The sequence below is a fragment of the Monodelphis domestica genome, chromosome 5, assembly GCF_027887165.1.
Source record: "Monodelphis domestica isolate mMonDom1 chromosome 5, mMonDom1.pri, whole genome shotgun sequence".
Lineage (NCBI taxonomy): Eukaryota > Metazoa > Chordata > Mammalia > Didelphimorphia > Didelphidae > Monodelphis > Monodelphis domestica.
This window is the reverse complement of record NC_077231.1, coordinates 97,868,758-97,883,872: the sequence shown is the minus strand read 5'-3', so window position 1 is coordinate 97,883,872 and position 15,115 is coordinate 97,868,758. Positions and strand designations below refer to the sequence as shown.

Below are 15,115 nucleotides of genomic sequence, written 5' to 3'. Positions count from 1 at the left end.
GAGAGAGAGAGAGAGAGAGAGAGAGAGAGAGAGAGAGAGAGAGAGATGGACAGACAGACAGACGGACAGACAGACAGACTCCTTTAGATCCCACCTACCTTTGCTCCCCCTGGACTTTATAGTTCCTTTTGGGTTGTATGGGCTGAATGGCACTTTGGATCAGTCTCAAGTAGAGAGAAGCCTGGATAGCCCCATTTGTTCTCTGGGCCCCATCCTCTAAGCTCAGCAAGACTGAGAGAAGGGGTTACATAAATGTAAGTTATTATTATCAGGTGTGATTTTTGTAGGTGTACATAGTTGTGCTGTGGTTTTCAAGACACCAGGAAGTTCTCACTGTTCCCCCAAACTTCTTCACCTAAGGATACCTAACATTCCATTCTACTGCCTCTTATATGAAAGGTTTTGACCTGAGTTCACTTATAATTCCTCCCCTTTTCCCTCTAGGGGTACCATTTTCCAGGGGTTCTTAAGCCTGGTATGAGAACTTAAAAAACATTGATAACTATGCTCCAATAGAATTGGTTTACTTTGAAATATGTATTTTTAAATTTTTAATTGAAAATCTTTATTTAATTAATTAATTTATAATATTTTTCCATGATTACATGATTCATGTTCTTTCCCTCCCCTTTTCCCCATAGCTGACACACAATTCCTCTGGGTTTTACATGTATCATTGATCAAGACCTATTGCCATATTACTAATATTTGCAGTAGAGTGATTGTTTAGAATCTACATCCCCAATCAAATCCCCATTGGACCATGTGATCAGGCAGTTGTTTTTCTTCTGCATTTCTACTCCCACAGTTCTTTCTCTGGATGTGGATAGTGTTTTTTCTTATAGATCCTGCAGAATTTTCCTGGGTCATTGCATTGCTGCAACTAGAGAAGTCCATTACATTTGATTGTACCACAGTGTATCAGTCTCTGTATACAATGTTCCCCCTGGTTCTGTTCCTTTCACTCTGCATCAATTCCTGGAGGTCATTCCAGTTCCCATGGAATTTCTCCAGTTCATTATTCCTTTGAGCACAATAGTATTCCATCACCAACAGATACCACAACTTGTTCAGCCATTCCTCAATTGAAGGGATCCCCTCATTTTCTGATTAAAACTTTTTTTTAATTTTAATTTTGAATTTTATTTGAGTTTTTTATTTGAATTAGTTTATTTAGTCAATTTAGAACATTATTCCTTGGTTACAATAATCACATTATTTCCATCCCTCCCCTCCACCCACCCTTCCCACAGGTGATGCGCAATTTCATTGGGTATTGCTTGTGTCCTTGATCAGAACCCATTTCCATGTTGTTGATGTTTGCACTAGGATGTTCATTTAGAGTCTACATCCCCAACCATGTCCCTTTGATCCATGTATTCAAGCAGTTGTTTTCCTTCAGTGTTTTCACTCCCATAGTATTTCCTCTGAATGTGGATAGTGGTTTTTCTTGTAGATTCCTTCTAGTTGTTCAGGATCACTGCATTGCCACTAATGGAGAAGTCCATTACGTTCGATTGTACCACAGTGTATCAGTCTCTGTGTACAATGTTCTCCTGGTTCTGCTCCTCTTGCTCTGCATCACTTCCTGGAGGTCGTTCCAGTCTCCATGGAATTCCTCCACTTTATTATTCCTTTGAGCACAATAGTATTCCATCACCAGCATATACCACAATTTGTTCAGCCATTCCCCAATTGATGGGCATCCCCTCATTTTCCAATTTTTTGCTACCACAAAGAGTGTGACTATGAATGTTTTTGTACAAGTCTTTTTCTTATGTATTTTATTTTAAACCCTTACCTTCCTCCTTAGAATCAAGAAGATTGTGTAAGAAGAGCAGTAAGGGCTAGGCAATGGGGATTAAGTGACTTGCCCAGTGCTACACATCTAAGGAAGTGTCTGAGGCCAGATTTGAATCCAGGATTTCCTATCTCTAGGCCTGGCTCTCAATCCACAGAGCTACTCAGCTGCTCCTTTATGTATTTTATTTGATGAATTTAAAAATATTATTTCAAGAAAAGGTCCATAAGCTTCACTAGATTGCCAAAAGTGTACATAATACACACACACACACACACACACACACAGAGGTTAAGAGCTCTTGATGGTTTTAGGAGTGAAAACAGAACATACCTGAGAAATGTAAATAGAAAACCAATAGTTGGCAAATGACTGCATATGTGGGGGAGTGGAGAAGAGTGAAGAGTTGAGAATAACTCCAAGGTTCTGAATCCAGGTGACTGAAGGATGGTGTTGCTCTTAACAGAAATAGGGAAATGTGGGAGAGGACTGGATTTTGCAGGAAGATGATCAGAAAACTCTCTTCAATTCATGGGTAAACTTCTCTCCTCTATGTCTCACTACCCATTATTTTTTCCCACTTAGGCACTGCCCAGAAGCAAGAGTCATAAGCAGCCTATAATGGTGAGTCTTTGGTATACAACTTCACAAGCATTTATTAAACACCTATCAAGTGTAAAGCAAGTCCTTACTCTGGCCATCTTCTTTAATCTATTGTTTTTTAAGTCTTTGGCAATCATTTTTTTTTTGCTCTATCCCCTTCATGGCTGAAGATCATTCCCCTTGGGGGAGAAAACAAACAAATAGTTCTCTCTATTGTTTATCACCATTATCTTCTTCACCCTGGGCAGCAGCCCTTTTCCTTCATTGATCTTTCTCTTGCTTTAGCCAAAGCTAAATCTTAAGCTTGGGGGGACCCTGGAGAACAAGTCTGATCCTTCTTCCACATGAAGGATTTTTTGGTTTGTTATCCTTAGCTTGTTCTGGGCTTTAAAGTTTCTGACGTTTTTACAGGACTGTGCTTTTTTTTTTTTTCCCTGCTAGAGAAGGAGAATGACAGAGGAGAGAAACACACAGAAGAAAATGACAGGAAAAGGCACAGGGAAGAAGGGAAAGGCAAGAGAAAATACAAGTGAGAGGCTTAGCAAGGTTTTAAAGTGGTAGGCAAAGAACCAGTGTACCAAAGCAACAAAAGCTTTTGAAACCATTAGTTGGTTCACTATTGTCCTCGTTTTTTTAGCTGTTCTAATCTGTAATTTGAGGCTGGTCTCTGAAAGAGGCAAAGGGAGCAAGTTGCCATGGGGAATTACTCTTCAGGCTGAGATTTCAAGGATGAAAGCAGTATCACCTGAGGGCTAGATAGAGTCAAACTAGGTTTCCCCTAGGGTCCAGGCCCATTGTGGTGATCCTCTGGCACGTGCCAGAGGATCACTCAGAGCCCTCTCTGTGGGCATGCATTATTGCCTCAGCACAGAGTTCTCTAGAGTTTGTTACTAGAAAGCCCTCCCCATCTCCACTCGAGCCTGAGGACATCACCCACTCCTCTAAAAGGTTTGACATCACTGGCCTAGGTCATTGGATCCCTTAAAACTGTTACTCCTGGCAATTCTCCACTAAACAATATGGAATTAAACAGGGCACCCCATTTTCTTAGCCATGTTGTTTACACTAAAAAAATCTCATTTTTGTTAATATCATTTATTGTTACATTATACTCATTTAAAAACAGCTTCTCCCCTAACTGGTGAGTGATGATCCCTTGTGACAAAGATTAAAAAGGAAGGAAAGAAAGTAGTTTCTCTAAATTAACCAACACATCAATAGAGCCTATCAGTGTGTGCAATATTCTATTCTATACTCAAAGTTTATATGCACCCTCCATTCCACCCCCATAAGTCTCCTCTAACAAATTGTCCTTCTTGTCATTCCCACTCCCTAATCTTCAGTCTTTCCCTATCTACTGGCTCCTTCCCTGCTGCTTATAAAAGTCTTCACAGTCTTAAAACAAACAAAAAGAAACCCTTGTAGCCCTCATGCTAGCTTTTGTTTTGTCTGTCCTCACTTTCTCATCATACTTTTGGAAAAGTCATCTGCACTGAAGAGCTCCACTCTTCTCTTTCCAGTGGCTCCTTCTCCCTCCCATAATCTATTTTCTGCACACCTAGAATGGGTATGCTACAAGGCTCTCTTCTCTTTTTTCCTCTCTGCTCCCCAGTTGGTGACCCCATTTAGCTCTTATGTTTTAACCATCAACTCTGTGTAGACGACTCCAAGGGCCATCCCTAGCCTCCCCAGCTCTATCTGCATATCTCATAGATATATTATAAACTTAATATGTCTAAAACATAACTTAAGTCATTCCCCAAATTCACTCTTCCAAATTTGTTTATTTCTGCTGAAGGCATCACCATCATTCCAGACACATAGGTTTACATCTATGGTATCATTCTTAATTCCTCACTTAAAAAAAAAAAAAACCACATCCCATTACTTTCTGTTCCCATGACCATTTAAAATAAATTAATGTAGGGGGCAGCTGGGTGGCTCAGTGGATTGAGAACCAGGCCTAGAAATGGGAGGTTCTGGGTTCAAATATGACCTCAGATTCCTCCTAGGAGTGTGACCCTGGGCAAGTCACTTAACCCCTATTGTCTAGCCCTTACCACCATTCTGCCTTAGAACCAATGCACAGTATTGATCCTAAGACAGAAGGTAAGGGTTTAAAAAATAAAATAAATTAAATTAATGTACATGATACTATAACCTAACATATTTTAAGAGTTGCCATTTATGTTATTTTTGATATATGGCATAATATAACAACATAATATATATGATTTGTTATAAATATAAAATAATATAACCTAACATTTTGATTATAATAGATGTTTATTTAGTAGTTTAAAGTTTTCTCATATATCATAATCTAGTGAAGGTAATGTTATCATTATCTTCATTTTCAGATAAAAAATGTGTATATCTATTCTCTGAGGACAAGTAGAACAAATTGGATCTATCTCAGATGGCCTTATATTTAATTTTAATTTAATTTAATTTACTCTACGTATCTTGTATTGACTAGTTATTTACACATTGTCTCCACCATTATGAGGTAAGCTCCTTGAGGATAGGTGATAACTTTTATAGAGAAAAGACTCACCATTTATACCATATCATCACCACCACCACCAAGTGATGATGAATTGTGACTATGCAGGGATGGGTAAGTAAGTCCCTGGCTGAAGAATTCCACTGACCAGGAACCCATTGTCTCCTGAGGAAGCCCATTGCATCTTTGAACAGTTCTAATTATGGAAAACTTGTCCTTATGTAATCAAAATGTGTCTTTGCAAATTCCGCCCCTTGTTCCTAGTTCTTCCATTTGGGAACAACCAGAATGTATGTAGTCCCTGTTCTATATAAGAACTCTTAAAACACTTGAACATAGCCATTATGCCCCCTTGCCCTTAGTTTTCTCTTCTCTAGGCTTTCCTTGACAAATCCTTCAACTTATCTTCAATCATGTATATGTATATGCTTCATTCAGATTTCTTATCATCTTCTTTGCCTTCTTCTAGAGCCACTATATTTTTGCTTACATTCTGCTTAAAATATGCTCAGACTGATCATGGCACTTCAGATGTGACCTAGCCACAATTATAGCATCTCAGCACTGGAAGGGTCCTCTGAGACTTTCAGGTCCAACACTCACCTGAACAACAATCTCCCCTCTGGCTTCTTTGCACAGTGGCCACCAGCCCTTTCCTTGAAGATCTCTAGTGCAAAGGAATCCCCAGTACTTCCAAGGTAGCCAGTGTTACTTTTAGATAGTTCTTAATTACAAGGACATTTCCCCTCCTATTCAGCCAAAATCTGCTTCTATATACCTTCTACTCATTCCCCTTAGTTTGGCTTTCTGGAGTCATGCAATTTAAAAATTCTTGCATAAGCAACAACATTCTGAAGCCACATTAAATTTCACATCCTGGTCTTCCTAGATTTCCCCCCAGCTTCCATACTTTTGGAGCTATCAGTGGTCTTAGTACTGATGTAGAGGATATCTATGGGTGTAGCTAGGTAGTGCAGTAGATAGACTGCATGCCTGGGGCCAGGAGGACCTCAATTCAAATCTGGACTCAGATACTTCCTATGTGACCCTTGGGTAAGTCACTTAACTTCAATTGCCTAGCCTTTACCACTCTTTTGTCTTGGAGTTAATACTAAGTCAGAAGATAAGGGTTAAAAAAGGGAGTTCTATAGCCCACGAAAGAAGGGAAGCTCTAAGCTGGAGGACAAGGACAGGCTGAAAAAGATACTTCCAAATGCTTGGGTGTTAGCTTCCTTAAATATTTCCTATTTTTCACTTTCACTCATCCTTCTAATGGAAGACCTTGAGCTAAAGATACCATTCTATGAAAGGAGAAGAATTTCATCAAAGATGTTAAGAACTGGAAGGCAAAATGGTAGCATGAATGGAAAGAGAGCTAAATTTAAAGTCAGAAGACCAGGGTTTAAAAACTGCCTATGTTGTATAACATCTACTTGCCTTAAGCAAGTCCCTTAACTTCTCTAGGTCTTAGTTCCTTATCTGTAAAATGAGAGAATTAGATTTGATGGCCTCTGAAGTCCTTTCCAGTGTTCAATCTATGGCCTTAGAACTGTGGTTCACATCTCAGGCCTCAGTTTCCTCATCTTTAAAATTAAGGGTTGAGGGGGTATCTAGGTGGCTCAGTGGGTTGAGAGCCAGGTCTAGAGATGGGAAGCCCTGGGTTTAAATTTGATCTTAGGCATTTACTAACTGTGTGACCTTAGGAAAGTCATTTAATCCCTATTGACTAGCCCCTACTGCTCTTCTGCTTTGGAACTGATACACAATATTGATTCTAAGAAGGTAAGGGTTTAAGAAACAAAATAAAGGGTTGAAATCAATGACATTTCTATCCTTTTAAACTTTTAAATTGATGATAACCCTCCACTTTGCATCTGCTATTTTGCCTGGTTTCAATTCCATGGAATAAGATGCCCCTCTCAGGATAGGTGAATCACTCTAAAACGTACCACAGTACTGCTCACTCAAGCTTTGATTGATGACACCTCTTCTCAGCCTCCTCTCATCTGATTGGAGGGCAAAGCACCAAACTCCTCCCAATGCCTTACTTTACAGAGGGAAAAAACTAGATTCATTTTGTATCCTTACTTGGCCTGTTTTTAACTTCATAAAATAAGATGCCCCTATGCCAGGTGCCCCCTGGCATCCCACCCATATCCCCTCCCTCATCTTTCCACCTCTTTTTGTGTGTTGTCTTCCCTTTAGATTGTAAATTCCTTAAGGACAGCGACTTTCTTTTTATTATTTGTATCTCCAATGTTTAGCACAGTGCTTGTCACACACTTAATACATGTTTATTAAATCAGAAAAGTAGGATATGATCAGAAAAGGGGAAGGGCTGAGAACATTGTGAGAGGGTGAGCTAACAGAGGGATAGCCAGAAAGTGGCCCTGATAACCAGAAATATTAAAAGAATCAGAAGAAGGTCTCATGTGCATTGGGTGGGCCCTTTCTGGAGGGTTCTCCAAACGACAGGAGTTGAGAACTGCAAGATCAGAAAGCAGAGGTGGCTTGCAATCTGCCCCAGTGGAGTGATCACTCTTGGTGACAATAACCCAGATCCATTGAAGTATTGGAGGATTGAGACTAATTGATCATCCAAGGTGATAAAACGTTATCACTGTCATACCATTGAAATGCAACGGCTATGCTGGGCTCTATAAATCAGTCCAGGCTTGGGAAGCAGAGTTAAACGAGCATCACGTTATAAACTGGGAAGCCCATTAATCACTTGGCTACAAACCGTAAATATGACAACTACATCCATCACTCTTGTGTCTCTCTTTCAGGTCTACGTATGCAAGCGTTATCAGCTTAATGGATTTAGAAGGCTTTCTTCCCACCCCTCCCACTTCCCTCCCCCCACTCTAGCCCACCTGCTGTCTGGATCCCCCATCAACACATAGACTCTGGAGCAGAGAATCATTTAATTGTCACATTTATGGGTGTGAAAGGGAAAGAGGAAAAAGAATTTGCCTTTCCCAAAGTGTCTGAAAGCTTCCCTGGGCTTAAGGCAAAGGATTATAGATCTGGGGCTAGAAGAGAACCCAGTGACCATCCAGTCCAGGGGTTCTTAGCATTTTGAATGTGTCTCGAAGGACACTGACAGACTGGTGCAACCAACAGATCCATTCTCAGAACAATCTTTTTAAATGGATACAATAAAATACATAGGATTACAAAGAGAACTAATTACATTGAGAGGTAACAATTAAATATTATAAAAAAACATGTTCATGCACTTCAAGCTAAGGGGACTTGAATTCTAATATATCTCTTTCATTTTACAGATGAAGAAACTGAGGCTCAGAGAGGCTAAGTGACTTGCTCAAGGTCACATGTTTGGTATAGTTAGAAGGTAGGTCTTTGTAATTAGATAATAAGCATTTTAAAATATTAAAAATATTTTTAAAACTCTCTGCATTCTCCCACACCAGTGATTAGATTTCTTCCCTAAACTGTGGTCTGAAATACATTTCTTGGAGATAAAACTTTTTATGACCCAGGGAAATTCCCAACTCTAAATGTTGATCTGAGAGAAAAAGAACACCACGTCTGCCCTTTCCTGCAAGGTCCGGAAGAGATTGAGAATAGGCCCTTCCCTGAAAATGGGCTTGCTTGAATGAGGGGAAGGTCAGAGGAGAAGGTAAGTTGTAGAGTGACTAGGAGGTCAGGGGGAAAAGAAGGCTCCTGCTTCTGAGTTTGGCCTCAGGCTGACTCTGCCACTGTCAACTAACTAGGCTTGAGCTGGCTCTGCTGTCATAAATTAGCATGACCTTCTGGAAAAAGCAGCGATCCTCATGGGAGCACCTGCTTTGGCTAACAAACTCTTCATGGGCATGTTGGGCCCTCCAGTCAGCCTTGAAGCCCATCTTGCCCAGCTGCTTACCTCTGAGCTATCCTGCCTCACCTGCCAGTGAGAAAAGGCCAGCCTTGTGTGCACTGGGGTGACTCAGTCTGCCAGCCTTGGAGCCCAACTAAGGGCTTCAGAGAATCCCCATAGGGCAAGTGACTTGGAAAGACAGAATATTATTATTCTAGGAATTAAGGCAGGAGGAAAACAGATGAGAGCACTCCTAGAGCTGGGCAAATATCTGACTTTTAAAGGCCCAAACTCTTACCCTGAGTGGCACAGAGAGTTCTGAAATTCTTATGCACCCTAAAATCAGAGCACTGCTGACAACATATCTAAATGGTCTCAAAGCACCGTGTTACTTCTCTGCATACGAAGTTCCAATTGCTTCCTATTGCCTCTAGGATAAAATATAAAATTCTTTGTTTGACATTTAAGGTCTCTCATAATCTCACTCCAGCCTAACTTTTCAGGTAGATTACTTGTCATTCTCCTTCTTTCACTCTACAGCCTAGCCAGACAGCTCATGAGCCTCAGTTTCCTCCTTTACATTAATGAGGTGACTAGATGACTCCTGAGCTTCAATACAGGCATAAACTTATTGTCTAACCCTTGGATTCTAAGCCAAGTCTTCTTTTCCCTACAATGAGAATGAATGAAAAAAGTATTTAAGGCACTTACTAGGGGCTAGGCATTATTCTAAGGGCTACAGATACAAAAGGAAAACCTGTCTCTTTATTTAAAAATTTCATTTTATTTTTCAATTAATAAGCACTTATTTTTCCTCTTTTCTCTTTTTCCCATTTAATTAATTAATTAATTTTTATTAAAAAATTTTAAGCCCTTACTTTCTGTCTTAGACTCAATACTATGTATTGGTTCTATGGCAGAAGAGCAGTAAGGACTAGGCAGTGGGGGTTAAGTGACTTGCCCAGGGTCACACAGCTAGGAAGTGTCTGATTTGAACCCAGGACCTCTGATCTCTAGGCCTGGCTCTCAATCCACTGAATCACCTAGCTGTTCCCACTTTTCCTATTTTAAAGAAAAAAAAAAATCTCAGACCTTTGCAACAAATATGCATAGTCAAACAAAACAAATTCCAATTGTCCAAAAATGCCCATCTCCTTCATCTTGAATCCCATCATTTGAATGGCAGTGACCACACATAAAGGAGAATGGAGACCAGGGAAGGAAATTTTGGTTTGGAAAATTAAGGGACTGGTAAGTAGAGGCTGACCCTTTGTAATAGCAGTGATGGCACTGATTTGACTAGGGTTCCATACCTGGGAAGGGGGCTTGTGCAAAGTGGGCATAGGGAGTAACCATCCAGCAGCAAGGTAGCTTTAGAGGGGATGACTGAGGAGGAAAACGAAGCATGTCTGGGGCCTCTGAGATATAGCAACAATAAGGGAAGCAAATAAGAAGAACTGTAGCTTTCCCTGGGTCCCAAAGGGGATATTTTGGTTTTGGCTACCCACTTGTCTTTCTAGTTGTAGCTCAGCAGAGTCCTCTTTCTGCATGTAAAGTACTCTGGACAGCTCCCTCTGATCAGAGCCGTCCAATCCCCAACTAAGGAACCATTCCCCAGTCCTTGCCAGGGGGCTAACCCACAGGCCAGATTGGGAGGAATCTTTTTTTAAATTAGGGAACTGAAATAGAGGCCAAGCAACCAGCCATGGGTGGGCCACTCCTGACAGTTTCCCCAGGGAAGGCATTGTCCCACTGTATCCTTTTCTGGTGAGGTGGGCTGAGAAGCAGCTTCCAGCACCCTCCAGGCTTTCATTACTATCTTCAAAGAGAGTTGAACTTTAAGCTTCTTTTTTAGATCCTCTGGGAATGAAGCACTTTGTAGTCTTAAAATCCTTCATTTCCTGGCCATTTCCTTTCTCCCTGCCTTTCCATCTCAAATAATCTCTGGCATTAGGAAGCATTTATACTTTGCTTTATACTTCCAAGTGCCCACCATCTTTCCCTGGGGCAGCACACAAAGAGGACAATGTCTTTTGTTTTTTACTTTCCAACTCTGTAATTCAGACCTTGGGGAAACTGAACAGAGAAGAATCATGGAGTCTCAGTGCAGAGAGGGACATAAGAACACAGAATGATTATGACAGATCTTAGAATGTGAGAGTTGAGGACCCCTGAGATGAGCTAATGTGAAAGCTGAAAGGGGTCTTAGGACTGCCAGTGAGACAATTGGAAAGGACCTTAGAACATAGAATGTGAGAATTGGGAGGAACATTAGAGCAGAAAATGTAGGAACTGGAAGAGACCTTAGAGTATAGAATATCAGAACTAGGAGGGACTCTAGAATGGGAAATGTCAGAGGCAGAATGGCATTTGGAATATAGAATGTCAGAGCTAGGGGTGAGGTTGTATTAGAACATAGAATGTCAGAACTGGGAGGGATCTTAAAATAGGAAATGGCAGAGTTGGGAGAGACCTCCCAATATAGAATATCAGTTGGAAGTTACCTTAGAATAAGAGCTAGGTAGACCTTAGAATATAGACTGTCCAAGCTGGGAAGAAGCTCAAAATATAGAATGTTAGATATGATAGGAACCTTAAAAAAAACCCTTATCTTCCATCTTAAAATCAATAATGTATATTGGTTCCAAGGCAGAAGAGCACTAAAGGCTAGCTAATGGGAATTAAGTGACTTTCCCAAGGTCACACATCTAGGAAGTATCTGAGGTCAGATTTGAATCCAGGACTTCCTGTCTCTAGGCCTGACTCTCAATCCACTGAGCAACCTATCTTCCTCCACTTCCCCCATGATAGGAATCTTAGAAAGCAAGTAGTCAAAGCTTAGGAGGGAATTTAGAATGTATCAATGGATCTGGAAAGACCCTAAGAATATGCAGTGTCAGAGAGTGCCTTTCATTAGTAGTGGGAATGTTAGAAATATTCCAAATCAATGCTCACCTATTATAGAAGAGCAATTGAAAGTCCAAGGAGATGAAATGACTGGGCTGAAATTGAGAGTGGCTGGAGCTCAGACTAGAATCGAAGTCCTAACTTGAAGCCATGGGCTCTTTATTCTGGCCCATTGCTTGCAGAGTGATCGTGATAAAACTTGAGAGCATCAAAAAGAGGTAATTGGTACAGGGGAGACTCACTTCCACAAAGCAGGCCAAGCAAATTCTCCTTAACTAGAGCTGATTTGGGGGGGGGGTCTATGTTTGTGATTATAATGGTTCTGGGAAGTCCCAGTGTAGAAATTCCCTTTACCAGTGCAAATTAGCATCTGCTCTGCAATTTAGAGGTTTAGAATAACTTGGGGGAACTGAGAAGTTAAATAACTCATCTTAGGCCGCAAGATAGTATTTGTAGGGGCAGCTAGTTGGCACAATAGATAGAGCACCAGGCCTGGAGTCAGGAGGACTTGGGCTCATATCTGACCTCAGACACTTCTTGGAGATGTGAATCTGGGAAAGTCATTTAACCCCGTTTGCCTAGTCTTTGCCCTTCTGTCCTAAGAGTTGTTGCTAGAACAGATGATAAGGGTTTAAAAAATAAATAAAAATAAAGAATCTAGTATTTGTAAGAGGTAGGATTTTTACTAAGAATTTCTGACCTGGATGCACACTCTCTAGTCACTAAACCGTGTCATAACCAGAGTGCATTTAAATTAAATGTTTGAAATTTAGTTGACAAGTCTCTACCCCATTTGGGATATGAAGGAGGGAACTAAGCATTTATTAAGTGCCTACTGTGTATCAGGCACTTGACAGTATGCTGCTATGTGCTACTTTTATTTTTCTATCAACCCAGTTAAGGAAACTGAAACAAAGAGGTCAAGTGACTGGTCCAGCATCATACTGCTAAGAAATCTTTGAATCAGGATTTGAACTCATATCTTCCTAACTCCAGGTCTGGAAATCTATCTTTTGTGACACCCAGTTGCCTAGTTATGGAATATCTTGGTTCAATAAATCTGAGAATTTCCTAATTATTGTTGTTGAATCATTTGTCAATCCTGCCTAATTCTTTTGGCCCCAGTTGGGGTTTTCTTGGCAAAGATACTGGAATGGTTTGCCATGCTCTTCTCCAGCTCATTTCACAGATGAGGAAATTGAGGCAAACAGGATGAGGTGACTTGCCCAGGGTCATATAGGTTGTAAATGTCTGAGGCTAGATTTGAAATCAGGAAGAGGAATCCTCCTGATTTCTGACCTATTCTATTCACTATACTACCTAGCTGCCCCATAATATTAATATAGAAATGTATGAACATATATGATATAATCCATACATATAATGCATATCCACAAACAGTATATATGAAAGCAATATTTGCACATGAGCTCACAAAATAGCATATGCAGATATAAAATGCATGTACATGTACAAACACATGCACACACTCATCTGTGGCCACTGTGGCACACCTCCAGACCCCCACAAAGCATGGAGCCTGGCCTGGTTCCCTGAGCACAAGGGCAGGAGCAGAGACCGATCCACTGACCCTTTTCTAAAAAACAAGCCCTACAGAATTGGATGCAGCAACATGAAATTTGTTTCTGTGTCTTTTTGTTGTGTAGATAAATGAAACCGGACAAAGGGCAGCAGTGAAGCGGGCCCTCAGGCAGAGTGGCCACTCTAGCGTGCAGAGGATACAGCAGGATAACGACATCATGTGTCTGGGCTTGGCTGGAGAGGCTGGGAGGGAGAACAGGAAGGTGTGCTGTGCTGTGTGTGTGTGTGTGTGTGTGTGTGCTCTCAGATCAGTCCTTATCTCCTATGTGCCAACCTTTCTTCCACAAAATTTTGCTTTTAGTGGAAGTACCAGGGAATCAGATTTTAAAAATCATAATAGCTAACACTTTTGTGGTACTTTAAAGTTTGCAAACACTTATATTATCTCATTTGATTTTAATAACTGTGAGATAGGTGCTATTATTATATTCATTTTACAGATAAGGAAACAGAGGTATAGAGAGGTTAAGCCACTTGCCCAGAGTCACACAAATATCAGCTATCTAAGGTGGGATTCAAATTCAGATCTTGTTGACTCCAAGACCAGCACTGTAGCCGCTGCACCCTGACACCCCAGTGAGTGGTTTCAATTTCAGTTAAATTCTTCTGTAAGCAACTTCCAAACAATTGATGCCAGTTTCAAAGTCTAGATGACTTTGGATGGATCCATCCATCCATCCATCCATCCATCCATCCATCCATCCGTCCGTCCGTCCGTCCGTTCGTCCGTCCGTCTGTCTGCCTGCCTGCCTGTCTGTCTATCTCTCTCATCCAATAAAACAAGATCCCTGCATTGGTTTGGACATTGGGCTCAATGACTTTGTAGGTGCCTTTCAATTTTGGGATTCTGATTCAAAGGTATGACAGTTGGTTTTCAGGCTTCATTCTCTCCTTTCCTGTGGCCTAGCCTATTCTTAAAAAATGCAAAACAATATAAAAGACCCTTACTTTCCATCTTAGAATTGATTTTTTCCAAGACAGAAGAGAAGTAAGGGCTAGACAATGGAGGTTAAGTGACTTGCCCAGGGTTACATAGTTAGGAAATGTCTGAGGCCAGATTTTAACTCAGGACTTCCCACCTTCAGATGATGATTTATTTACTGAGCCACCTAGTTGCTCCAGTCTGTCCTATTTTTGATAAACCTGTGATACTAAGAGAAGGAGGAGAAAAGGGCTGAAAGACCAGAAAGGTGTGTTTGTGGAAAGAGGATGATTAGCAGTGAAAGATAATATAGCCTGGAATGGCATTCAGGGCTTTCCAGAATCTGACAGGGTCAAGAGAGACTCAGTTCTCAGGAATTAAGTATTCTGTTTAATTAAAATGAGGGTAGTGGAAAGTGTTAGAAGACAAGTTCAAATTTTTGGTTTTCATCTTTAACAATTGACTAGATTTGGCCAAATCATTTTTCCTTCCTGGATCTCAGTTTTCCTCACATATAAAATGAAGAGTTGGACTATATGACCTCTAAAGATTTATCTGGGGTAGTATGATCTTGGCTTCAATTTTTCATCTTTAAAATGGAGAGCTTTAAATGAAAAATCTCTCCCTGATTCTTTGCAGAGGTGGGGGACTTTTGACTGTGAAATAGAATATAGTGTATTTTAATTTTAATGTTAGTTATTTTTACTGAACTTTCTCCCTCTTCTATTTTTATTATTTATATACAGAAAGGAGAAGAGAGAGGAAATACACTGGGAGAAGTGAGATAATGTAAAAACAAAAGACATTAATAACATTTATTAAAAAGTAAAATTGGAAAGTTCAAGTCCTGCCTTAACACTTATTGGCTATGTAGGGCCTTGGGCAAATCACTTAGCTACTTAGTGCCTGAGATAACTCTCTAAGAGTTATTAGTTGTAAAGCAGTTGCTGA

The 15,115-nt window shown here is 40.5% G+C and overlaps 1 long non-coding RNA gene across 1 annotated transcript; it reads left to right on the top strand.

The window, feature by feature from the left end:
- The first annotated feature begins 2,384 nt into the window (after positions 1-2,384).
- LOC103096651 (uncharacterized) lies at positions 2,385-13,439 on the top strand. The gene is made up of 3 exons (XR_001624806.2): positions 2,385-2,425; positions 8,201-8,268; positions 13,308-13,439. It is a non-coding gene; the product is annotated as an uncharacterized LOC103096651 (long non-coding RNA).
- Positions 13,440-15,115: the final 1,676 nt, after the last annotated feature.